Below are 27,335 nucleotides of genomic sequence, written 5' to 3'. Positions count from 1 at the left end.
GACTAATATCTCCCCATCGTCCCCACTGGCCCAGCCCCTGGAAACCCCCATTCTACCCTCTGCTTCCGTGAGTTCCACTTTTTATATGCAACATGTAACTGAGATTTTAAAAAAATGCAGTGAAGGCTGTCGAAGGGACATTGATGAACTCGGGGGCCATGTGAGCTCTGGGCCAGCGCCTGCCCCTCCCACCCAAGGAATCTCTGCTTCCCCGGCTGTGCCCTCCTGTGTGATCTGAAGTAGGGAAGTGGTATACTAACTTTTGGAAACATTCAGCTGCCAAGTTTCCTCTGCTGCAGGCTTTAAATAGATCCAACTGAGAAAGGAAGGTAGAGCTTGAACCAACTGCCACCCTCTATATAGAGACGGTTGTTGCCTGGTCTAGTGTAACAAATGGAGTCCTTTGTTAGAAGGGGAAAGAAACGTAACCCCTCATTTCCCATTTCTGACGAGTTAGGGACAGACCTGGTGGTTTACCAAAGATACACCTGAAGCTTTACTATTTCTTGTCACTCTGTATTTTTTAGTAAAACTTATTTTTATCTTTGGAGATGACAGGCATCATTGTTGTAGGGAACATGAGCATGTTCGCAACCCCCAATTCATCTTGAACCCCAGAATCCATAGAGCGTGTTTTAGGCTGACAGTTAGACCCAGTTTAATTGTGGACGGATGGTAGGATTCCAGATACCTCAGCTGCACCTCCATCCAGCCGTGCCTGTGGATGCCCCTTGGAAGGAGGTTGGAGCTTAGGCCAACTGAGAGGGTGGGTATCATGTCCTGACTCCCCAGAGCTGTTGACACAACAGCGATTTTCTGGATAGAGTAGCACGAGGAAGGAAGTGAAAGGGGGATAGTCTTCATTTGGGGCAGGTGAGTCTAGGGAGCAGAATGGACACGTTCTGCTGCTCTGCCATGTGACTCCTTTCAGCACAACAGAAAACATGCAGGGCACAGAGCTTCCTTACCGAATGCCTCGATGGTCACAGCATTAGTGCACCAGCAGGACTGGAGATGGCAGCCAGGAGTGCTGATAAACGGGAGGTCCGTCCTTCTCATACATCAATAAACACTTAAGTGCTTCGCAAATGCCTGGCCCCACGGGAGATGCAGAAGCCACAAGACCGAGCCCTGTTCTCAAGGATCTTTAAACAGATGGCCTCTAACGGCCCCTCAGTGATTCCTGATCTATGGTTTAAACCCCCACAGCTAGGTGATAGCTGGGCCATTTTCTTTTTAAAAAATTATTTTTATTTTGCTATTATTAACATTTTTTTAGAGAATCTCTCTCTTACCTAAATTAGAGTGTGATGGCATAATTACAGCTCACTGCAGCCTCAACCTCTGGTGCTCACGTGGTCCTCCCACCCCAGCCTCCTGAAGAGCTGGGACCACAGGTATCCACTACCACACTTGGATAATTGTGGGTTTTTGTAAAGACGGGGGTCTCACTTTGTTGCCCAGGCTCGTCTTGAACTCCTGGCCTCAGGCCCTGGCCTCCCAAATTGTCAGAATTATAGGCCTGAGTTGACACGCTCCAGCATAGGCCATTTTCAGACTCCCAGGTTCTCTCCCTTTTGATGCTTTTTGCTGATAATTATAGACATTTTACTTTCCTTTCTCCCTCCTAAATGGAGCAGTATCCTGGTTTGGAGGACGGCTGCTATTCAAGTAGTCCTTGTCAGAAGCAAGCCCATGTTGTTGTATCCAAAGGTGAATCGCACATCCCCGGCAGTTTTCCCTGCCCGCGCGCACCGAAGCCGGCCTCCAGCGCTCGCCTCTGCCGGGTGGCCAGGCCTCGGGGGGCTTGTCTGTCTTTCCCTTCTGCTGAGAGCTGCATTCTTAGTGCTCCTAGAGCCTGTCCTTGCCTCACCTGCTCTCCTTGGTTTTTCTGTTTTTGAGACTGGAAAAGGTTCGTTTTTGTGTTCCCATTTTCTTAAAAAAAAAAACTCACAAAAAAGCCCGAGCCTTTGTGGGGTCTAAGTCACGGTGCGTGTGGCGGGTGAGGTGGCACAGACCCGTGACCCCCGCTCCGTGCTGCCGCCCCCTTCCTCCTCGTGGGGCCACGAGTCTGGACACCGCGTCCCTTCGTTGCCTTGGCAGCTCCAGCCCTCCCGTGCCGATTTCCCTGTGGCTGGTCGGGGTCCTGCGAGTCCAGGTGGCCTCGCTCTTTAGGCGTGATTTAGGTTGGAACCTCCAGCCTTCTCTGAAGAACAGTTGCTTTCTGTCCATACCTCCAGCCTCCCCACAGAAAAGGAGAACACAGACGTTAAAAGTGAGGCTCAGTGGGCGGCGTTTGTAGTCAGAGTGCTCCATGCATGTCAATTGTGCTTACCTTACAATTTTAGAGTGTGCATTTCACCCTGTGTGCCCTTGTCTGGAAGATAAAGGTAATTAAATCTCATGCCGTCATGATTTGAACCCAAAGCAGCAATGGAAAACAGAGCCATACACCAGAGAACTCGGTTTTCTAGGATTCTGTCTCCCCATAAAACATCAAGTATCCTCAGAGGGGTTTTGTGAAATCACAATACATTGGCTTTCAGGCCAACCAGTTGTCCACAATGGAGGGTTGGCCGGGGGTCCAGGAGTGGGGTGAAGGCCACAGCTGAAGAGAGCATCTTCCCTGATCCCAGACAGCCCCTCTGACAGGCCTTTGTGCTGTGAGGGCCTGAGCCACAGAAGCAAACGGCCGTCGCCAGCGCCAAGCTGGGCCAGGGCCCGGCCGTGCTGGCCCGCGAGCAGCCCGGGCAGACATCCAGGCAGCAGGACAAAGGGGCGCTGTGGTCCTCAGCCACACAGCCAGGGTGGCGGGGATAACAGCCCCTTGTCATCGCAGGGCTGTGACATTGGCATGAGCCGCCCTCACAGCTGGACCGTCCTGGCGCCTGTCTTGGGCTGTGGAGCGAGCCAGCCCAGCTGTACTGAAATACCCATTCTTTTCTCCTTTCTCATGCCCCCGTCAACAAGCAGACAGACAAAAGGGTTCTATTGTGGCTCATGCCGTGAGCAGAACCTTTCTCTGCCATGGGAAGGAGATGGGTGTGGTCATTTGCGGCAGAGTTCTGTACCTGCACCTTACTTCGTCCGGGGAGGGGAATTGGTATTTGTGTTTTGTAGCCTCTAGGACAGAGCCCCTCCTTGCTTGCAGGGTCACACATTTTGGACGGGGCCTTAAGGAGTTTGTGTTGATATTCCAAGGAAGAAATTCCATTAGTGTTGATCAAACGTGGCTCTGAAGACTGATGATGATGATGTCCCATGAGCATTAAACGCAAGCCGGGCTGCTGCTCCGAGGCACACCATTCATTCATTCATTCAGTTCAACAAGCCTGGGCCATGACTTTTCTCTGGGACCTGCATCATCTCGTTGTGGGGACACAGAAATGCTCCCTCCCAGCTCCGCTGCTGGGGCTGTGGTGTCTGGTAAAGAGGGCAGGTGTCTAAGATGGTGACAGTTACGTCCACATGGTGGGACGTGATGACAAGACTCACGGGCATCCAGCGAGACCCCGGTCAGTGCTGGGAGACAGTAGGGGAAAGGGCACTGAGCAGGACAGTAAGCTGTCCCTTGGCTCCTGTTCCTGTCTCTGGAAGGTCAGTCTATCCTGAGGGGAGGCCAACATCCGTCTCTGCTCAGTACAACGGGCGCGAGTTTTCCCCTATTTTCAATAAAGACTGTGCCTTATACTATTTTTTTCTGAGACGGAGTCTCGCTGTGTCACGCAGGCTGGAGTGCAGTGGTGCGATCTCGGCTCACTGCAAGCTCCGCCTCCCGGGTTCACACCATTCTCCGGCCTCAGCCTCCCGAGTAGCTGGGACCACAGGCACACGCCACCAAACCCGGCTCATCTTTGTATTTTTAGTAGAGACGGGGTTTCACCATGTTGGCCAGGATGGTCTTGATCTCTTAACCTCATGATCCACCCGCCTCGGCCTCCCAAAGTGCTGGGATTACAGGCGTGAGCCACCGCGCCCGGCCAAGAGCATGCCTTATGTTAAATGACAGCAGATGTCTCTTGGCCCAGTGGAAATCATTGATGTAGTGCTATACTATGGCTTTATGTCTTTATCCTTGACACATGGGTTCTCCCCCCAGTTCCCCAGAAAGAGAAGATTTAAATATATATATAGGTTTACTTACAAACATCTGCCTAGAGGGTGTTAGAGTAGCATGGAAAGTGGAAAATCATTTAGACTCGTTGAACTGCTGCTTTGTGCTGAATACTGTGCTAGAAATTCAATGGACTCAGTGTCCCTGTGAGGAGAGGGTCCTGCGGAGCTGACGGGAAAGCACAGCCCAGCCTGGTGCAGCCTGGCCTGGAGTCACACAGTGTGTGTGAAGGAGCCCAGAACCGAGCCGCGCCTGGCCCAAGGGGGAAGCAGCCCTGCCAGTGCATGCAGACGTGTGTCTGTGTCACTGACCTCGTCATCATTGTGGGTTGCTCTGGTTTGCTGTGGTCAGTATTCGTCGTTTCGCCCTGCCTCCCAGCTTCACTAGTTTAACTACGACGTGCAGGTGCTTTTGTGGGTCCCCTAAGTGTCCAGCGACGCTGCGAAAAAGACAAATACACACACGTAGGGGAAGAAAAATAAGTACGTTGCATCTTCCTAATCTAGCAGCGTCTGGATTGCTTACGATTCCTGAAGTAGCTGGACTGAAGGCAGAGATGAGGGACTTGACCTGGGAGCTCTTGGTAGCTACTGCCGCTCAACTCCAGCTCCTGAGGACCTGCCTGCAGACGCACTGTCATCACCCCTCGCCACAGCAGCCCCCAGGAGTTACGCTTTTGCAGAAGACGCAGCTGCCTAAGTAAAAATAAACATCCTCAAGCTGTTCGAGGCTCTTAAAAACATGTACTCAGCACTGAACTTCTCTGAAGATCTGAGACTGTTAGCACCAGACCAGCCGTTCTCTCTTGACTGCTTTTGTCTTTCCCCTGAATGCAAATGAACTTCCCCTGCTGGTTTCCATTCATCCGACAGGTCATAATTGTGACGTTGGTAAAATAGAGAAAGTTCCCTTTTGAAAACTGAGCTACGAGAACATTTTTTTGTTAAAAAAAAAAAAAAAAGAATATTTGCTTATTTTAAAAATAGAGTAACACAGTGATAACGGTGTCATCATTTAAACGCTCCCCTGTAAACTCTAGTTTGGACATGTCTGGGCTTATTGGAAATAATGAACGTATTAACACTGCGCATCTGCTGTTACAGTGGGTGTCACTGTTGGGGATTGTGAGTCACAGACATCTGGTCATCGTGCCTTCAACCCATAAGCAGTTATTCCCTCACATTAGAAACAAGTTTGGCCGGGCACTGTAGCTCACACCTGTCATCCCAGCACTTTGGGAGGCCGAGGCGGGGGGATCACCTGAGGTCAGGAGTTCGAGACCAGCCTGGCCAACATGGCGAAACCCTGTCTCTACTAAAAACACAAAAATTAGACAGGTGTGGTGGCGGGTGCCTGTAATCCCAGCTACTCGGGAGGCTGAGGCAGGAGATTCACTTGAACCCGGGAGGCGGAGGTTGCTGTGAGCCAAGATCGTGCCACTGCACTCCAGCCTGGGTGACAGAGTGAGACTCTGTTTAAAAAAAAAAAAAAAACAAGTTTGCAGAAGGCAGCGTGGGGCTGGTGTAGGGGCCCCACTGAGTCCTCAACGATCCAGGTTCTCTCTCTCTTTTTGCCCCACACTCCCAGCACTTAGTGTCCAACTCTGAGGTTGTTTCATGGTCTGGAACGGCTGCTGGAACTTCAGCCAGGACACCCACACTGCAGTCTGGACCATGGAAGAACCGAAGTCCGAAATGATCCATGCCTCCTTCCTTTGAAGACCATTCCCGGAAGCCCCACACACCACTCCTGCCACTGTCTCCTGGCCAGAGCCTCACCGTAAGGCTGCGCCAGCTGCAGGGGGCACTGGCAAGGTTCCCAGACAGCGAAGGCAGAATGAAATGAGTGCACCTCACACCCCACTTCAGGACCTGTGGCCTTCGTTACGCTTTAGGGTCTGTGTATCACAGTAGACACACCCCGTGGTTAGAGGCCTGTCGAGTGTAGGTCTCAGGTCTTTCTGCCTCTTACCTTATCAAGTTATTTAAATTTATAACGTAGCCAAGCACGCGTCTGTCCAGGAGGTGTGTTCACATCTAGTCAGCAGGGTTGTCTTGAAGGGCTCAGGGAAAGACGCCGCCTTCACCAGTCCCTCGGTCATGAAGGATGTTGGCTCCTCTCACCTGCACCCTCTACCCAGTGTGATGTTTGTGGGCACCCCGTGCATAAACGTTTTGTGAATGAGTTGATTTTAGTGGATTACACGAGCAACTACCTAATTCGAAAAAAAAAGATTCTAAGAAGCTAAGAGAAGTTGTGACACTAATTCGATACTGAGATGCTTCTTTTAGATGATGTCATACTCATAGCAGAAGCTAGAAAAGCACCCTTTGCCTTCCTCCCACTCCTGGGGCCTTCCCCACACGTGGCCCCAGAAACTTCGTTCCCACGCTTGGGCCTCCCAGGGCCGCCCCATCCTGCAGGCTCAGGGCTCAGACTCAGAGCTGAACTATTAGCTGCAGACTAGCCCTGCGCTGTCTGGGGAGTCAAACTCTCTGTACTCTTGTCTCTATAGAAAAACTGCTTTTCAGTTTCAGGATAAGCCAATTAGAAATGAATTTTGGGAACCAAACTAATTCATAAGTTGGATGTTGCTTATCTTCACTTTACTTTAAAATGAATTGCTTTTATGTGTCCTTCAAGGAAGAAAATATTTCAAAAAATCTGTAGCACTAATGATTAGCATTACTTTGGGCTAATTTCCCTTTTGATAGAGACGAATAATTGTACCAACAACTTGAATTGTATTAAATTTCCCTTGGGGCCGGGTACTAGTGGCTCACACCTGTAATCCCAGCACTTTGGGAGGCCGAGGTGGGCAGATCACTTGAGGTCAGGAGTTCGAGATCAGACTGAGCAACATGGTGAAACCCCGTCTCTGCTAAAAACACAAAATTTAGCTCGGCGTGGTGGCAGTTGCCTGTAGTCCCAGCTACTTGGGAGGCTGAGGCAGGACAATCGCTTGAACCTGGAAAGCAGAGGTTGCAGTGAGCTGAGATAGTGCTACTGCACTGCAGCCTGGGTGACAAAGTGAGACTCTGTCTCAAAAAAATAAATAAATGCAAAAAATAAATTGCCCTTGCAAGAATAAGATGCTATTTATTTATTTGTTTGTTTTAAAAGTATGCATGAGGGAAGCAAGACAGCTGATCCCCATCAAAATTAAGCTGCTGGACTTAGAAAGTGTTTTGGGGGAAGGGGTTGTATTTTATTTTGCAAGTGGTTTTTCTTCTTTTTGACAAAATCATTAGGCCTTTGAAGGACACTTTTGATCTAAGCGAAACAAAGATAAAAGGTAGTGATAGAAGGTGACATTTTCACTTGCTCCCTAACACTCGTGAGTCAGGCAAGGAAGAATGACAGACGTGACTCGTCTGGGAGGGTCTGCACTGGAGCAGGTGGGGGGCCTCGTCTGTGCGCAGGTCAGCCCTTCTGTGGGTAGTGGTTTTCTCAAGATGCCACTGCATGGCTCGGGGCTCCGTGACCTTGTCCTGCAGCTCGTTGCCTAGACTACCAGCAGGTGGGAGCCCAGGCACCGGTCCACACAGGCAGTCATCAGGGCCAGAGGAGTGGCAAAGACTCCAGTGAGCACTGGGGCGTCCACGGCACCCAGGGCTTCCAGGTGCCTCCTGCCCGTTCCACACAAGGCAGAAATCTGGCAGCTGGAAGCAGCATGGTCTCAGCCAGGGACCTCCTTAACGAGGTACCTAATGAACGGGGAGATGCTGCTGATAGTCACGGCTCCCACTGCATAGAAAGGGCATGCTCTTGATTTTGTACCTGGAGAGGGAAACGAGGAGTCCCAGTTCTTTGGGAGATCCAGCGGGAGCCCCTCTCTGGAGCCCCGTAGTCTCCTGTGCCGGGGCAAGCTCCACCGTGGTGACAGAAGGTGCAGCCCTCCGACTGCTCTTTTCATTTCATTTTTTCTCTTTTTTCTTCTTCTTTTTCTTTTCCTTCCTTCCTTCTCTTTCATTTATTTCATTTTCTTTTCTTTGTGTGGAGTCAAGGTCTCACTCTGTCACCCAGCCTGGAGTGCAGTGGCATGATCACAGCTCACTGCAGCCTCAAACTCCTGGGCTCGAACAATCTTCTTGCCTCAGCTTCTTGAGTAGCTGGGACTGCAGGCGCATACCACCATCCCTGGCTAATTTTTAAATGTTTTTGTGGAGATGGGGTCCTGCTGTGTTGCCCAGGCTGGCCTCAAACTCCTGGCCTCAAGGGATCCTCCCGCCTCAGCCTCCTGAAGTGCTGGGATTGCAGGTATGAGCCACCACGCCTGGCATGCCCTTTCTAAGTGCAGAGTTTATGAATGTGTCCACTTGCCTCACATTCCCATTTGCCTGGCAGATTCTCATCGAAAATTAGAAGAGCAGATGTTTCCATGTCCAAATGTGTAAGTATGCTGTCTATGATCACTGTGACTCTGACTCAATCCCCGTGGTCAGAGCCACTAAGTTCAGCACAGCTGCCAGTTCCCTGTAGCTCCCGGTGCCTCCAATAACCTTATATAAAGCATGTGAAGTTGGTCACAGCCCATCACCCTGTTTCTGCCATCTCCATCCACAGCCCCTGGATGTTACTAAGAAGCAGGCACTCTTCCATGTCACACTACTGCCTCTGGTAACCCATGAGAGGAAGACCTGGGCTCATCCCCAGCAGGTCAGAGAAAACATGTTCTCCTAAGCTCATGGACGATGGTGTTGGGTAGTTCACCTGATACAATGCACAGGCCAGTGTTGCTTTGGATTCTGAAAAATGATATAGAGCAATTATTCATAAACATTTTTTTGAGACGGAGTCTTGCTCTGTCGCCCAGGCTGGAGTGCAGTGGCCGGATCTCAGCTCACTGCAAGCTCCGCCTCCCGGGTTCACGCCATTCTCCGGCCTCAGCCTCCCGAGTAGCTGGGACTACAGGCGCCGCCACCACGCCCGGCTAATTTTTTGTGTTTTTAGTAGAGACGGGGTTTCACCGTGTTAGCCAGGATGGTCTCGATCTCCTGACCTTGTGATCCGCCCTCGTCGGCCTCCCAAAGTGCTGGGATTACAGGCGTGAGCCACCGCGCCTGGCCCATGAACTATTATTAATTAATCATTGCTAACCTAAGTGAAGAGCGTTCAGGATTCATTCTTTAGACCAGCCAGCATTTTAACTGTACAGTAATTCCTCACTTAACATTGTCAATATGTGATTAGAAACTGTAATTTTAAGTGAAATGACATGTGACAAAATCAATCATGAAAATAAAGTTGAAGGAAACAGCATTAATGACCCGAGGCCTTGCTGTATGTCGTTTGGTTTTACAGTTGCAGTTTACAGGAACCTACGGGCAGCATTAGTGAGCACGTCCTGCATTGGGAGGAGTGAAATGGGTTTCAGTTTTTAGTGCTTTCGTTGATGGTTTTCAAGTAACAAGAGAAACAGGCCTGCTGCTGAGCCACCCTGGCCCCTTCGCAGCCGGCTGTCCTGTGGTCACTGTGAATGCGAATGTGAGTGTCCTCAGCTTCCCTGCTCCAGGGTCAGTGATCCGAGTGCCCGTGATGTGCTTACGGCCTGGGCTTGGAGTGGAAGGAGGCTCTGGTTTAGTAGATAAAGAGAATCCTTTGGCCTTTTTATGGATTTCTGTGTTTGCCTTAGAAGGTTTAGGGATCCTTCAGTCCTTGTCAAGAGGGTTCCTGAATCTTTTATTTGGCTTCAGTGCACATTGAGTGAGACGCCGCAGAAGGAAAGTAGGGAAGGGAAGAGTCAGCGGGGGGAGAGAAGATTTGCTTCTAGTTGTCTTACGATTCCCGTCCTGCTTCTGAGTAACATTCTGAATCCCACAGATCACCATTTTTAGTTAAATTGGGACTTCTGAATTCTAGCAACCAGCAGGTGTTTGGAGGTACTTGTTGACCCCTCTTCCATCCAAAAGTGGATCCCTCATAGAGTCGGAATTTGTTAGCAGTGCATACCCAGGGAAAGAGTTGTAGCTAAAGCACATGCCCTGTCCCGTCCTGATAGCAGCAGCGCAGAGGGCACAGAGTGGCGCAGGCGAGACTGCCACAGACGCCAGTGGGGCCAGGATGCGCTTGATGGCTCTGCATGCCTCTCTGTGGGCTGGAGGTGTGCCCTTCTGTGCTGCGTGGGTGTTATTAGATGTTGGAAAGCTGCAGTGTTCATTTGGGAAGGGGTTGCTGCTCTGAAAGGTTTGTTCTCCTTTATATTATTTTATTTTTATTTTATTTTATTGAGATGGAGTCTCGCTCTGTTGCCCAGGCTGAAGTTTAGTGACACGATCTCGGCTCACTGCAGCCTCCGCCTCCCGGGTTCAAACGATTCTCCTGCCTCAGCCTCTTGAGTGGCTGGGATTACAGGCGCCCACCGCCACGCCCCACTAACTTTTTTATTTTTAGTAGAGATGAAGTTTTGCTATGTAGGCCAGGCTGGTCTCAAACTCCTGGCCTCAGGTGACCCGCCTACCTCGGCCTCCCTAAGTGCTAGGATTACAGGTGTGAGCCACCGGCCGCCCTCCTTTAAAGAGAAGCTTTGTTCTCCTTGATTGTCCTGTACAGTTTTTCTTAAAATTTGTTTAGAAATCTGGGAGCATGCTGGGCCCACATTACAGGTGACAGGAATTGGCTGACAAAACACACACCTTGCATAAGTCAACAAGCACCGGACTAGAATTCATTTGCTGTCAGATTTAGGGGCAGTGATCGTCTTTTGGTAGAATTATAATCAGAGAAGCAAACTCAGAGAACAATCTGGGTAAAGAGACTGATGTCAGGTGAAGTTCAGATCTGTAGACCCTTCTTGGGTGATGAAGCCGAGACCACAGACTTAGATCCTGGAGAGGGATTAGAAGCCAGACATGCCGTGGGTGACACGCTCCTCCTCTTATTCCCATCTCCGCATTGCCTGGTCAGGAACTTCATGAAAGACATGTGAAGACATGGAGGTGTGTGGATATAGTGACCACTGTGGGCTTTACGCATAGCCGTGGCTACGGAAGCCGTGGCTGCTGGTGAAGACACGGAGGTGTGTGGATATAGTGACCGCTGTGGGGAAGGCTGTAACTCTTGCTCATTCCACTTGCTCACTACTCTTCTTTGATCATTGAGAAAACGGTAGGATGACCAGATTTGCAAAAGCACATCTCACTATTATCAAATTTAATAGTGGCTGTTCTGCCGTCTGCTGTTATTACCCATGATTTGCTTTTGTGTGTGGGTATTAGAAAGTCTTTTAGGGAAAAAGCAGAACTGGGCTACAGGTCCTGAGGAAGCCAACCGTGGCAGCACTGTCCCTGTGCTGTCCCCAGGCCTGGGAGAGCAACCGCTGTCTGTCCACAGCGTGCCGTCCAGACCCCTGTTTAGATCCTTGTCATGTGGTAGTCCATCCACCTGGACATCTTCCTCACCATGGCCGCAGTTCCTTGGGAGCAGGAACTATGTCCTGTTTGTCTTCGTACCCCTAGCACCTGCTAATGAAGAAGGACTCCGGAAACCTCGCCCGTACGATGTGCTGCAGAACCGTGGCCGATGTGTGTCTCTGGCACCTCTGTCTCAGGGTTAACTTTCCTTGCTGCCCGAGAGCCCCGGCTTTGATGCTCATGGAGCCCTGGCATTGAGCGTGAGCACTTCACACCCCACCTCTCGCAGTTGGCCCTCTGAAATGCCCCAGTTTAGGAGGGGTGCCTCACTACGGAAGGTATTTTCAGGACCATCTTACAAATTATTGTGAAGTGTTGGAAACAAAGGGCTTCCTGCTTCTCTTGAACCCAGTTCTACCATGTTCCAAGCTGGAGCCAAAAGGAAAACAAATCAGAGCTTGAAACTCGCCTTTCTGATGGGAATATCTATCTGGGACACCCTCCCTTTTTGTCTCTTGCCCTCCATACTTCTCCTTCTCATAGCACAGGCTGCTTGGGAAGGAGGAGAGGATATGTCATCTAACTTTTTTCCTTCCCTAGCTGAGTCACTGATTATATTTAAAAACAAATGAACAGAAAACTACAAAACCTTCCAGAAATACAAAGGAAAGGGTTTTGTTTTTTTATTTTGATTTTTATTTCTGTAGGTTTTTGGGGAACAGATGGTATTTGGTTGCATGAGAAAGTTCTTTAGTGGTGATCTGTGAGATTCTGGTGCACCCGTCACCCGAGCAGCGTCCACTGCACCCAGTACGTAGTCTTTTATCCCTCACCCCCTCCCACCCTTTCCCGAGTCCCCCAAGTCCACTGTGTTACTCTTACGCCTTTGCATCCTCATAGCTTAGCTCCACTCGTGAGTGAGAACGTACGACGTTTGCTTTTCCATTCCTGAGTTACTTCGCTTGGAATCATAGTCTCCGTCCAGGTGGCTGCGAGTGCCATTAATTCGTTCTTTTTTATGGCTGAGTAGTATTCCATGGTGTATATGTACCCAATTTCTTTATCCACTCATTGATTGGTGGGCATTGGGGCTGGTTCCATAGCTTTGCACTTGTGAATTGTGCTGCTATAAACACACATGTGCAAGTATCTTTTTCGTATAATGACTTCTTTTCCTCTGGGTAGGTACCCAGTGGTGGGATGGCTGGATCAAATGGTAGTTCTTCCTACTTTTAGTTCTTTAAAGAATCTCCACACTGTTTTCCGTAGTGGTTGTACTAGTTTACATTTCCACCAGCCATGTACATGTGTTGCCTTTTCACCACAGCCACGCCCACATGTATTATTTTTTGATTTTTGGATTATGGCCATTCCTGCAGGAGTAACGTGGTGTCGCAGGGTAGTTTTGATTTGCATTTCCCAGGTCATTGGTGACGTTGAGCATTGTTTCCTGTTTGTTGGCCGTTTGTGTATCTTCTTTTGAGAATTGTCTGCTCGTGTCCTCAGCCCATTTTTTGATGGGATTGTTTGTTTTTTCTTGCTAATTTGTTTGAGTTCCTTGTAGATTCTAGATATTAGTCCTTTGTCAGATGTATAGACTGTGAAGATTTTCTCCCACTCTGTGGCTTGTCTGTTTACGCTGCTGACTGTTCTTTTGCTGTGCAGAAGTTTTTATGAAGCAAGTCTTTGGGGAGGATATTAAGTCGCATAAAAGTTATTACAAGCATCAAGAAAGTGGATTCCTCTTCCGGTTTCTTGCCCAGCTTAAAGCCATGTAGTGCCTGCCAGTCATATTGTGATTTTTCTGGCTTTCAGCACTTTGATTGGGATTTACCGTTTTATTTAATAAGCTTAGGAGCTGGAGGGTGGGTGCTGTCTGGGGTCAGTTCAGGCAACCCCCGGTTCTCTTTGCACGTCACAGAATGTGGATTGTCTCTGTGTTCATGGGCTCTGCTGGGCTCTCTGAGCTTCGAACCTTCAGATTTGTTGGGCGAGACCACAGGTGGTCATGGTAAGTGCAGTCATCCTTCCCGGCTGTCGCAGGGGGATGTCCGGAGGCTGTGGAAGGTGGAGTGTTAGGTGAGGGATGGTGACAGTGTGGCCTTGGAATCTCAGGAGGGCCTGGGGTGTCCATGAGCTCTGCTCTGAGAAACTGCCAGCTGAGCAGGCGGGAGGACCTGGCTTTGAAAGAAGTTATAACATTAAGCAAAACAATACATCGTTGTCTGTGGGAAGGAATCCTTAGCATAAGTTTTTGAAAATGTGATCAGGTGTCTTGACCCAACGCTTAAAAAGTGAAGTCCACGGCATTTAATGTCCTGGTGATATTTTTGTTTTTCTTTGCAGTTTAGCTTTTTTTTTTTTAAGTATCTGAACTTGCATGAGGCTAGTTTTGTATTTCTGCAAGTTTCAGTCCGTGTGATTTGAAGCAGATGTCACAGTCACACAAACAGGGTCCCTGATGGGAAAGTCCGCTCCTGGGCGTGCTGTTCCATGCCTGCATGGACTGGAAAGAGATTTGATTCCTTTGGGAAATGAGGCTGATATTTCAGGGGTTCTGTAATGGGCAAAAAAGGACATGTTCAGCAGCTTTTGAGAACTGAGAGAATGGAGGCAGTCCTGAGAGTCTCCAGGAGCGGCTGTGTTGAGAGGGGTTTGCTGGCTGCTGGGGAGCATGCTTTGCTCAGCCGAGGACACCTTTTCACTGTGGTGATGTTAGAAACGTGGGCAGAGTGAGTTATGACTCAGTCTATTGTAATTAGAAAAAGAGCAACCGCTGAGAAAAGTCCTCAGCGAAAACGTAGGAAATGGGGATGTTCTTATTCTCAGAAAACTAAAGCGGGAAGTCATTCTTGGTGACAGTGAGGGGACAAGCAAAAGCGAAGGGAGAGGGGAGCTGTGTGTGTGGCGTCTCCAGCATTGCACAGTCCTCTTTAATGAATAAATGGAACCTTAATAAGGAAAAGTACCGGCTACATTATCGGTTGCAGATTGATTTGCTGTAGGCAAATTCTAATGTAGTTTGGCCATGTGAGGCGTACCTCTTAAGAAAACAAAATCAGGTTGCCTGAAAATGGACGCTTGCTTTCCGGGTGAAAAAGGCACTGGAAACACCACACAGCTTTGTCCTGAAATGTTCCCTTACTCCAGAATCATGAATGGGTTTTTCTCTTGCTATACCGAAAACTCAGCTCTGATTATTATCTTTAAAGAGAGGTTGTGCTTACTTTCCACACCCAAGTGAGGCTGAGAGTGGCTGTGAGGAAGGGAGGTCAGTGTCTCCTACTTCTTTTTGGTGGAGCGAGTCGGGGAGGGAGAATCCATCTCTAAAAACCAGTGTTTCTTAACCTTTGAGAATCTGAAGCAGGACAAAGACTTTCATCCCAAAGCAGTGCAAAGATACCAAGTCTCATGTATCACTACGGGGTTTGCAGACCCCTGAAGCCCACCGGGTCTCGGCTAAAAGCACCTGCTACAGACTCAGTACGTGCTTTTTCCCCCTTCAGTAACTGGTGGCATCGTCTGTCCGACACACTCTACCACCTTCCTGCTTTATTCTCTAATTTTCACTGTTATTCATATTCCCCTGGAACACCTTGAAATTTTCCCTAAAACTAGATTGACTAGTCTGGGTCCCTCCTTCTGTCAGGAGATGGGGATGGTCTCCCACTTCCACCCGTGCCCTCCCCGGCCGCCACATCATCGTCATCAGAGCCACCTTCTTCGTAACTGTCCTCCTCCAAGCAGTTTTGCCAAGCACGGTGGTAGGTGCCAGAGAATGAGCCAGAGGACAGGAAAGAGGAAACGCGTAGAAGTATTAACCCTCAGCGGAAGCAGGCGTGCCCGCCTGGCAGAAGGGACCGTGGCAATCTCATAGAGCCTGTGGCATGCCCTGCAGATCACACGCACAGCCGAATAAGATGCGGGTGCTGGCTTCTTAGTGAACCATAATATATTTAGCTTAGAGCAACTTTTGTTTTTTGCTAGGATGAAAAACCTGAAACTCAGGACATATAACAAGAGATCAAAATAAAACCCATGAAAGTATAGTGACCCGTTTAAAAGTTGTCTGGGTCTTTTTTTGTTGTTGTTGTTGTCAGAGATCATGGTAGACCACAGATCGCTGAGTTAATAATATAATGCTATGTGGCCGGGCGTGATGGCTCACACCTATAATCCCAGCACTTTGGGAGGCCGAGGCAGGCAGATCACGAGGTCAGGAGATCGAGACCATCCTGGCTAACACAGTGAAACCCCGTCTCTACTAAAAACACAAAAAATTAGCCAGGCGTGATGGCACGTGCCTATAGTCCCAGCTACTTGGGAGGCTGAGGCAGGAGAATTGCTTGAAGCCGGGAGGTAGAGCTTACAGTGAGCCACCACTGCACTGTAGCCTGGGCAACAGAGCAAGACTCCATCTCAAAAAATAAAAATAAAAAAAAATAATGCTATATGTTTAAAATGATATTGCTGATTTATGAATGTGGGAAATATCTAAAAATACCTACAAAAGAAGTGATTATTGAGTTATAGTCATTTGATGTTTATATGTAGTTATTATCAAATAATGATCAAGTTATCAGCCTCTGATTTTTGTATGTAGTCATCTGCGACACACCTGTCCGTTTTACGAGGAAGTGACTCCCTCCTACCTTCTGAGCCAAAGCTCTCCAGTCTCCACTGAGCCAGAGGATCACTCTCTTCATGGATGACCAGTAAGGGAAGAGAGTTCCTTGCCCCATGTGGTAGCTGAAGGGCATTCTCTTGGCTGGCGATCGGCGTGGATGGGAAAGGCCAATGTGGTTAAAGTCTTCCTGGGATCACAGTGAATTTCAGGTTTCAGCTGGTGGAGACAGATCACTGGACTTAGCTTCCCAGGCAAAGTCACCGGAGATTCTCTGTAAACAGCGTTGAGATGCCACCTTTGCCTATCACAGGAATGCACGCATTAAAGAGACTGTTGCAAGCTCTCCTGGGCACCACCCCGCCGTTTGCGGTATTCCTTTTCCTGTGGAAAAATCAGTGTCCAGTTCTGAGTAGCCGACTTCTATCTGAGCTTTTGAAATACAATCTGTCCTGCATTGTCGGGGGGCCATAGACCTGCCCCTCGGCAGTGTCCCTTCTCAGCAGGGCTGCTGTCCGACGCTGTGAGAGCCGAGGCCCCTCAGTCTCCCTTCTAGGGCCCCTAGTCACACTCCCTTCCTTCCTTCCTCTTGTTCGCTGCATGTCAGCCATAAATGAATCTTCATTATTAATGCGATGCTTTTCTCACGGTCCGTGTTCATCAATTTCTCATTTCCACTGACACTTCTCCTCAGGGTGACTTCAGGACTCCGGGCTGCTCTCCTTGGTCCTGCTTCCTGAGTTTTATTCTGCGCCTCGTGCATACTGTGCACACTCCCTGCTCAGAGCCTTCCGCGGCTTTTCCCTGAACAGGACAGGATGGAGCCCCAGCTCCTGGCCTTCCCTGCTGCTCTGGAGGGCCTGCCTGGGTCTAGGCGCAGCTGTGGTCACCCCACCTTGGCTCGTGACCCCACCTTGGCTTTCTTGGCTTGTGACCTTTTCATCATCTCGAATCCTCTGGCTTTTCGGAATCACTCCCTGGGCGCTCTGTGCCTGTCAGGGGGCAGCACTGTCTCTGCAGCCAGAGGGTGGGCCCCAGAGGGCCAGGGACGCATCGGGCTGCTCGGTTCTCCTGATGCCTGGTGAGTGTTGGCTGCTGCTGGGAGGATGTTCTTGGGATCAGCTTCAATGGCAACGAGGATGTCCCACCTCAGCCACCTGCAGGACTCGTCTGGAACGCGCAGGCAATGGCACTGGGGCCACTGCTGACAGAGGCACAGGGTGGCCATCCCGGTCCCCGGGCTTCTCGGGGGACTGGCCAGCGGTCACTTCCTTTCCCGGGCGACTCGGCCGTGCCCTCGTCCAGAGGCAGGACTTCAGACTTCTTAACAACCACAAGTCGAGGAATCTGCGTTTTCCCGGTTTATGAAACCGTCAAGCTGTCTTCCAACTACAGCTCCCTTTCTAATCAAGCCTCTGGCCAAGAGAAAAGCAGCATTGCTTAACGATTACAAGCTTGCCCTTTTAAAAATGCCTCTTCAGCGTTTGGTTTTGAACTTGAGTAATTGCCAGGTTGCTGGTTGGTGGACACCTGGTTTGTGTTCTGTGTACAGGTCGAGTGTCCTGTATCCAAAATGCTTGGCCCAGAGTGTTTGGATTTTGGATCTTTGCAGATTTTGGAATATTTCCTTAGACAGAATGAGATATCCTGGGGAGGGGGCCCAGGCCTGAACACAACGTTTATTTATGTTTCATATATGTGTGACACACGTGGCCTGAAGGTAATTCTTTTTATACAATGTGTAATAATTTTGTGCATGAAGCAAAGCTTGGGCTGCATTTTGATGTGACCGGCTCAGGAGGTCAGTGGTGGAATATTCTGCTTGTTGTGTCTTGTCGGCTCTCAAGAAGTTCAGGACTTTAGAGCATCTCAGAGGTTAGATTTTCAGATTTTCTAACATCTGAGATGTTAGATTTTCAGATGCTCAACCCCTAATACATGTCTGCTGTTTTGTTTTGTTTTGTTTTGTTTTTCTTATCCTGCAGTCTATATAGAGGCCTATCTCTCATTTTCTGTCTCTACCGAACTGTCTGGAGACAGTCTAGCATATTCAAACAGCCGAGCTGCTGCATTCCGTTTTCCCTGGGTAGAATCTCCTCAGTTCTTTGGAGCCTTCTTTTTGGGAACATGAAAAAGGGACTCATGCAGTTATAAAAAGAAAGTAGAGATCATCCAGCTATAAAACTGCATCTTAGCATTAGCTTCTGTTTTGTCTACCATTCATGTTCTATCCATCCTTGTCTAAAGTTTGTCCAGCAGTTTGAACCTGGTAATTTCAGTTCTGTGGTTTCTCTTGGCTCCTAAACTCTTACCAGTGGTTAAAAATACAAATTGCAAGCCCGTCTTGGTGGGCACGTGTGCAGACAAAGCTGAGGACTTGGCACACTGCTGGATCTGAGCGCCCCGAGCTGAGCAGCCATGCTCACCAGCACCGTGTGCATATGGGTGCATGAGCTTGTGTGTGTGCATGTGTGCGCTGTACACTCGTATGCAGAGCTGTGTGCACATGTATATGTGTGCACATGTATATGTGTGCATGTATGTTCATGCACATGTGCATTGTGTGTGGCAAGGGGTGGCAGGGACTGGACTGCAGCATTTGATGGTCTATCCTCTGTCCATCCCTTACAAACACACGTGTATCTTTCTGTGATTTGTCCCGCACTGAGGCGCTGTGAAAGGAGCATGGCCTTGGGGGCATTATAAATCTGGGTTGGAGTCAGCCCCTAGCTCTCATGCGTCTGTAATCAAGTAACAGTAACATTGCCCCACCCAGTGTCGATATTTTCTACAAAAGTGGGCATAGTGATTGATGCCAAAAATGATGGAAAAAACAAAAAAAAACTTAAAGCAGTCGGCACAGTGCCTGGCACAGAAGCACTCAGCAATGGCCAGTTTTCTTTGCCTTCGAATGGCCTAAAAGGGCACGAGGTGACTGGGGAGAGAAGGAGGAAGATGAATGTGTATGTCAGCTCTGTGTGGGCACCGTGCTGGACCCCGAGTGGGCATCCCCGGCCGCAGCATGGCAGCTGTGCCGTCAGTTAAAGAACTGCGTCTAAACCGCCTGGAGTGGGATTTGGCTTTGAGAGCAGCCTGCCTTTTCCGGGCAGATGCAGTTCCCTCCCGAGCTGCCCGCTAAGACCCCCAGCCTAGGGCGGTGTTTGCAGCTCCTCTGCTCTGTCCACTTGGGTTCCTCTGAGCAGGTGGGAGGAGGCGTTTGACAACACATGGGCGTCAGTACCTGTCCCCACTGGGCCCAGGAGAGCTGCAGCGTAGCAGGAGGCCCATGCCCTCCTCAGCCTCGCCACAAGCTCTGCTCCTGGGTGGTTCGCCTTCCACGCGGCTCCACTTCACCTCTGCACTTATTTATTTATTTTTAATTTACTTTTCTGCAGACAAGGTCTCACTTTGTCACCCAGGCTAGAGTACAGTGGCACGAGAATAGCTCACTGCAGCCTCGACCAAACTTCCTGCTTCAGCCTCCCAAGTAGCTGGGACTATAGGTGCAGGCCACTGTCCTGGCTAATTTTTAAATTTTACATTTTGTAGAGATGAGGGTCTTGCTATGTTGCCCAGGCTGGTCTCCAACTCTGGCCTCAAGTGATCTTCCCACCTCAGCCTCCCAGTGTGCTGGGATTATGGACGTGAGCCACCGTGTCTTGTCTGTATACTCGTCTAAATCAAACCTTTATAGGTTTCCATGCTGAAGAGCTTTCGGTCTCTGGGTCTTTTTGATTATTTGACCGGCACCATAAGACTGTGAATTGTAGCTCCTATTTTAAAATTTATTTACTAGCCACAGTGGGCTAGGTGCTATCCAAAAAATAAGAAGCTTTTGTAATATTCGTGCAGAATTATATATAAATACATGTAATTTAATATTGTAGTGTTTCTTTTATATTCTCTCATTTTTTTCTAAAACACTGTGAACTTGGTAGGGCAATATTTGTAGTCTAAATCTGCAGATGACAAGGTGAGGTGGAGAGAGGATGACTGACAGACCCACAGACTCAGCCCTGGTGGCAACTGGGGCAGCCTCCTGATGGCCACGTGTGGTGACTGACTTTTGTTACCGAGACCGAGGGGAGGGATGTGGTCACGGCACCAACTTTGAGATGCCTGAGATCTAGTCAGTAGTACTAGAGTGCATGGGATTGGAAACTTTAAATGAGTTGTAAAAAAATAAGTTTTATTAGAGTTCCAAAAAGAAACAAATGAGTTTGGCCCCGGAGATATATAGAGGAACGTAATATCACCACATTCAACTGAGAAATTAAATTTTAAGGAAGATTGATATTTGCCAGAAGACACGAAGTTAGAGTAAAAGGCTCAGTGGCTTGACCAGGGCGTGGTTTTCATTCTTTCATTCACTAACAAGTAGTGTTGGGGTTCCCGGCGCCGCCAAAGCCTGCCCGAGTCACCGAGCCCAGGCGCTCCGGCCCCGGCCCCGGCCCTGCTGGCAGCATCTCATTGTTGCGTCTCTGGCTTTGCCTGTCACAGCTGTGGTGGGGCAGGGCTTAGTGAATGTCAGGCTCAGAGGGAAGACAATGGAGCCTGCGAGCACCTTCTGCCGCTCACACACCCGGTCACCTCACCCGGCGTCCCCAGCTGCCCACCGGCCTGCCGCACCCTTCCCATCTCCGCAGCCTCAGCCCGTCTTCCCTTGAGGCCCACTGCCGCCCTTAGCCCATCTCCCACCCCCGTCTCCCTGAGAGTGCAGGTGAGCCCGGCCCACCCAAAGCCACGTTGCGTCCCATCACACTTCAGTGCCCCGGGGCCACAGGGGGAAGCCTGTGACCGGCGTCTGCCTCCGCCTGCTATGCCCTGGACTCCAGTTGCTTAGGGTTGTCCCAGACACACTGTGCTCTGTCGTCTCTTAGCTTCTGCTTCATGACAGTCTCTCCCCCTGGAATCTTGTCCCCTCTTTCTGTCATCTGACTAGTTGTTACTTGTCCCTTAAGACTCAGAGGAGTGGCCACCTCCTCCAGGAAGCCGCCTTCCACTCCCTCTTCCTCCCACTGCTTGGTGCTTCCTCTGCTCTCCTGAGCTGAGCTGTGATGACTCCGTGAGAGCCCTGCCCAGCTGGTTTGTAGCTGTCTGTTCGTCTGTCTCCCCTTCCTTCCCAGACACCTCCGGCTTATCCGAGAACAGGAGCTCATCCGTGGCGTTCCCCTTGGTGGCCAGCACTGCACCTGGCGCCCAGGAAGACTTAACCAAGGGAGGGATCACAGGACGGCTCGGCGGAGGAATGGCTGCAACACCTGTCTTTTCTCATACTCACTTCTTGTTAACTGTGCACAAATCATTCCACATTACCACTTCTTGTGCTTAATCCTAGCGTAAATTTAAGTTAAGGGTGTGCTGTGGGGAGGAAAGGCAAGCTGCCTGAAGATTATTCTGCGGTGAGAACTTTGGATCTGTCTCCTGATACATCGTATAACCAGGATAAACCATAATTGTCCAAATCCTTCAGGGCTCTCCTTCCAAATGAAGTGATTAACTTCTGCGGTAAACTTCCTCTTCTCCGGGCTCCAGGCTTTGTGCCGGACCTGACAGCACTCGAGCTTTGCTGCCCACGTAGGCGATTAGGCTGTCCTTATCCTTTGGTTCCACTGCCTGGTGAAACATTAGATAACGAGGACAGAGCTTATCTTACACGCGTCCGAGCTGACTACACGGCAGCCTCTCAGCAAAGGGCGAGTGCAGACGAGGCCTTTTCCCTGGCTGGAATGAGAATGAGCCTCGCGCGTGTCTGGCCCCATTGCCGATGGTCAGATGCACTCGACGTGATTTCCATAGCGCCCAGACAGCCTGAGTAGCTCATATCTACCTGTCTGGTGAATACATCAGCTTCGCTGTGGAGAGAGCAGGAGTTTGTCACTGGGGTCTATTTCTAATGCATCAGGAACAAATCTGTTACCGGCTCTCTTGATTCCGGCGTGAATACTGTAAGCTGCATTCATTTATTATCTTCGGTGATAAATCACGGTGCCCTCTGGGTTCTTTTCTTTAAAGCGGTCTTTGCTAAGCCGTTAATACTGAGGTGAGGAGAGAGGAGAAGAAATGGATTATGCCTGACCGCGGAGATTAGCGGCCTGCTCAGGTGAACGGTGGCCACACTTATTAACGCACTAATGAGCAAGCAGGGTCATTCTGATGATTAGTAATTTTGGCAGCATAACTTCTGCCCCGGATTTGATTAAGCCTTCGTACAGACTTCCTCTTCCAGGAGATTCTCTTTTCAAAGCACATTTGGTTTCCCACTCCCCCTTCCAAGCCCATTAGGAAAATTAGAGCATTTAATTTTAGTGATGAGTTTTACTGATACAGACAACTGCTTTTCCAGGTTTTCCCAAATGTAAGCACAGTTGCTACATCAACCAAAATATCTCTTATGGAACACAGACTGGCGTTGTGTAGAGATTGCTGATTGCTGGTAACATATTACAGAATAGTCAGCTCTGTGTTGGAAAAAATTATATATATTTCAATATTGAACAAAGCCAGGGGAGCAAATTACATAGGAGAACCGAAAGTTCGCTAATATCTGCAAACTTACTTCCTCTTAATGAACTTGTCCATCAAACCTTCAGATTTCCCCTACTTTCTCCTTTACAGAAACAGATCAGAACTATTTTGTGATGTGCAAGCTAGCTAATGTCACACAGCTGATGAACTGGAGTGAATGAAAGTTGAAGATATGGCAGACTCGTTGAGGCTAAAATTACTGCAATCTAGATGTTGAAAAAATACCTAGTAAAGAATGGAAACTGAGGGCCGGGCGCGGTGGCTCACGCCTGTTATCCCAGCACTTTGGGAGGCCAAGGCAGGCAGATCACTTGAGGTCAGGAGTTTGAGACCAGCCTGGCCAACATGGTCTCAACTAAAAATAAAAAAAATTAGCCGGGCGTGGTGGCGGGCGTCTATAATCCCAGCTACTCAGGAGGCTGAGGAGAGAGAACTGCTTGAACCTGGGAGGCGAGGTTGCAGTGAGTTGAGATCATGCCACTGCACTTCAGCCTGGACAACAGAGCAAGACTCTGTCTCAAAAAAAAAGAAACTGAGCAGGCTCTGAGGGCTCTGAGTCACAGCTACCATTTTACCTTTCCCCTGCCAACAAAGTGAAGTCAGATTATGGCAGTCGCTGTGCTGTTGTGAGGAGCGCCTAGGAGCCCTGAAACAGACACGCATCCATATCCACAACGACCTGACTTTAAGGCAGGTCAATCTCAAAACAATCTGGATACCTTAAAAATTAGCGGGGAATTGTTGAGAGGCTAAGGTGGGCAGATCACTTGAGGTCAGAAGTTCGAGACCAGCCTGGACAACATGGCAAAATCCCGTCTCTGCAAAAATATACAAGTTAGCCAGGCACACCTGTAGTCCCAGCTATCAGGAGGCTGAGTTGGGAGAAACCCTTTACCCTGGGAGGCAGAGGTTGCAGCCAGCCTGGGGGACAGAGTGAGACTCTGAATCTAAAAAAAAAAAGGAAAAAAATAGGGGGGATCCGTATGTGTATGTGCCCCTGTAACATCACACTGTATCTACTTGCAAAGAAAAAAGGGGTTGGGAGTTCTAAGTCGTGGGAGTCAGAGACCCAGAGAAATCAGATTGTCTGGGAAGCTGGCAATATCACAATATTACATGTGCATTCATTTTCTTCTTGGAGGTTTCCACTCTTGAAACACCACCGCTTCCCTGGGTCAGAGGGTTCTCAGACTCTAACATGCGTCAGAATCTCCTAGAGGGCTCTATAAAACCTGGACTGCTGGCCTCGTGCCCAGAGCTTCCAGTAGATCTGGGCGGGCCTGAAAATTTGCATTTTGAACAGGTTCCCGGGTGATGCTGAGGCTGCTGTTCTAGCAGCCACGCTTTGAGAACCACTGCCCTAGGCACTGCATTCCAGAACTTTCCATGTTAGACAGTCTCACTCTCATTTATTTTGTAAATACTGAGCCCTTACCAGATGCCAGGTACTGTGCTAGAAGCGGGGGATCCCAGAACCACCTGCCTTGGCCTTTACCAAGAACAGCCGACCTGTCACTATCCCTCACAGAGAGGACCTGGTCTCCCTCCGCTGGCATGCCTAGTGGGTGGACGACCTGCCAGTTCCCAGGTCCACACTTCATTTCATAGGGTGGGATCTTCGAGACATCCAGGCTGGGACAATTTCCATCACTTGCTTTTCCTTATAAGGCAGACCTCTTTCCCGCCTCCGGTAGGCACATGATAGTAGGTTTTGGAGACTAACCTCTCTCTTGGATGGCTGGACCTTGCATAGACTGTGGGTTCTCTGATCCCTTCTGGGCCAGTGTCCCCGTGGCTCTTTCTCTACAATCTTTAGGACTGTTGTTTATGACTGAGCCTTTGCTCATTCGTAATCCTGCTTACCGGTATCCATCCTTTGTTTATTTCCTTAGCTTTAGGATGTCTGCACACAGGGGAGAGGTCACTTTCAATCTTGAAAATTTAGTCCCCAAGTAAGTTTATGTAGTAATAGCTGATAGCTGATCCTGAATCTCTTCGTATAAATTGGATGGCTGTTTCTCTACGTTGCCAACAATTTCTTTATTTTAGATTTCTGGAGCACTCACATCTGGAATCCAGAAAGCCTTTTTGTATGAGTCACACACCGTCTTCTTGGCTCCTGTAGAGTACGTGGTGCTGACATTATTCATATATGAAAAAAAAAAAATTCTCAGAAGAATAATTTCTTTGTCCTCCTGTCCCATTGAGAAACTTTGTGAAAATACTGTGAAAAGACAGAATTATTTTGGCGTGAAGCTGAAACCTGACGACATGTATGCTGTAAGTGGTCTCACTGTGTGTGGCTAAGGGGCCTGTGGCTTCTCTGTCACCTGGTTGGTGGCGGCGTTCTTCTCCTTTTCAGTAATTTCATCTTGAGCCTCTCTATTCTGAATGAACCAGTGGGAGTGATACTTTTTCACACAGAAATTTATAGATAAAATAACAAATTCAAAGGCTGGGAAATGAATCTATTGATTTCTTCATTTTCTGAAAACGTGGAATTTTATCTTTTTTCAGTGAAATATTTCAAATAAATTTACAGATGGGGCTTCATTAAGGAATGTATTTTAAAATATATGATCAAAATGATTCATTATTTTTTAAATTTCGGTTTCCTCCCTTGCCCTGAGCATGTTTTTTAGGGTCTCTGGTGGTTACCTCACCAAGCGAAGGTGCAGCGGGTTCCTGTTCTCCCTCTGCCGCTCACCGGGTGTTTTGTATGCAGCTTCCATTTCTGAAAACACTTTTTAGCCGCTGTGTTCTTAGGATTGTTCTTGTGCCGTCTACACAATCCACTCACATCACCGCCAGTTTCTTGAAACTATCTTGACCCTGTTTCAGAGAAAGTGGCTTCCCTCATCCTACAGTCCAGCAAAATTTATGTTTCATGATACACACGTTCAGCCGTGTGCTCACTCAGAAAGCTCTGCAGAATCATCCAGAACTCTGCCATCTTTTTCCTTTTCTTTTCTTTTCTTTTTCTTTTTCTTTTTTTTTTTTTTTTTTTTTTTTGAGACAGCGTCTTGCTGTGTTGCCCAGGCTGGAGTGCAGTGGCGCGATCTTGGTTCATTGCAACCTCCGCCTCCCAGGCTCAAATGATTCTCCTGCCTCAACCTCCCGAGTAGCTGGGACTACAGGGGCACACCACCACGCCCAGCTCTTTTTGTTTGTTTTCAGTAGAGATGAGGTTTCGCCATGTTGGCCAGGCTGGTCTCAAACTCCTGGCCTCAAGTGATCCACCCACCTCAGCCTCCTGAAGTGCTGGAATTACAGAAATGAGCCACCACGCCTGGCCTGCCATCGGTTTTCTTCTGAGGTTGGCTCCTGCCCCCAGCCTGTGATGGGAGAAGGCAGGTGAGGTGGTGGTTGGGTGCCACTGCAAGCTGCCTTTTCTGTGTGGGCTCTTGGTCTGTGTACCTGGCGCCCTGTGGTGCACCGAGTTTTACCTGTAGGGAGGCTTCAGCTGTTCGTTTTCATTTGCAGATCCTCAGTGGAGACCCGGGGGAGTCTGCAGGAGTCGCTTCTTATTTCTTGACCAGGGTTTCCGCTGCCATCACTGTGGCCTTTCTGGGAGCCTCGCTGGTGTGTTCCTGGGATGGCTGTGACGTGCACCTGTGTCCCTCACACGGGAGTCAGCCTTGGATGAGACCCGCAGCCCTGTGGCCTTGGACTCCCACCTTTCCCCCAGGCTGGGTCCCTCAGGCATGGCCCTTTCCCCCAGCGTCCCCTCAGGCGTGGCCCAGTTTGCTTGGCAGGGCCTGACACTCTTCAGATGGTGAAGTCAGAAAGAAAGGAAAGTCGAAAGGAGAGAGAAGCAGCTCAGAGAAGGGAGAAGAGGGCTTGGGAGGAAAGGGAGGGGGGTGTTGAGAGGTTGTGACGTCCAGGAGAGGTGAATGCAGGGAGGGAACGGAGGGGCCCAAGGAGTGACAGGCAGATGGGGTCTCTGATCTGGGGGTGCTGGGCCTGCCCTGCAATCAGTCACAAAAGCCAGTGGGGAAAGACAAGGCAGGCATTGGGTGTGCATGTATGTGACTCTGTGGGTGTGCACGTGTGGCTGTGCACGTGTGTGGGTGCGTGTGTGTGGCTGTGCACGTGTGTGGCTGCGTTGTGTGGGTGCGCGTGTGTGTGGGTGCGCGTCTGTGGGTGCACGTGTGTGTGGGTGCGCGTCTGGGTGCGCGTGTGTGTGGGTGCACGTGTGGGTGCGCGTGTGTGGGTGCGCATGTGTGTGGGTGCGCATGTGTGGCTGCGTGTGTGGGTGTGTGTGTGCATGTGTGTGGGTGTGCATGTGTGGGTGCGTGTGTGTGGCTGTGTGTGTGGGTGTGTGTGTGCATGTGTGTGGGTGCGCATAAGTGCGTGTGGGGTATGGGGAAGGAGGTGTGGGTAGGGTTTTGTGTATGGGAGGGTGTGTGGGTGTAAGTGTGTGCATGTGAGAGGAGATAGGTGTGTATGTGTGTGCATGTGGGGTGTGGGAGAGAGAGCGGTGTGTGTGTGTTGGTATGTGTATGTGGGGGTTAAGTGCGTGTGTGCATGTGTGTATACGCATGTGTTGTGTGTGTGCCTGCGCACGGAGAGCCCACTCACACCCAGCAGAAAATCAAACGGCCTCCAATCAGAAACACGGCGCATGTGAGTGTGCCACTTCTTGTGTGCCTGTGACCGTGTTCAGAGTGTGCACGACTCTGCAGCTCCCGAGGGCCACCTCTGCTGCAACACCTGC

The 27,335-nt window shown here is 49.5% G+C and overlaps 1 protein-coding gene across 4 annotated transcripts in view; it reads left to right on the top strand.

Moving 5' to 3' along the window:
- LDLRAD4 (low density lipoprotein receptor class A domain containing 4) overlaps positions 1–27,335 on the top strand; it is a 407,799-nt gene that overhangs the window by 328,808 nt on the left and 51,656 nt on the right. Inside the window, exon 2 of one of the 4 annotated variants that reach the window (XM_025365265.1) lies at positions 22,106–22,193. The exons of the other annotated variants lie outside the window; for them this stretch is intronic. The gene's annotated coding sequence lies outside the window, so the exon portion shown is untranslated. The remainder of the gene's footprint in view (positions 1–22,105; positions 22,194–27,335) is intronic. 4 annotated transcript variants of the gene reach the window in all.

Source organism: Theropithecus gelada, chromosome 18, assembly GCF_003255815.1.
Source record: "Theropithecus gelada isolate Dixy chromosome 18, Tgel_1.0, whole genome shotgun sequence".
Taxonomy (NCBI): Eukaryota; Metazoa; Chordata; class Mammalia; order Primates; family Cercopithecidae; genus Theropithecus; species Theropithecus gelada.
This window is presented reverse-complemented; position numbering and strand designations above follow the sequence as displayed.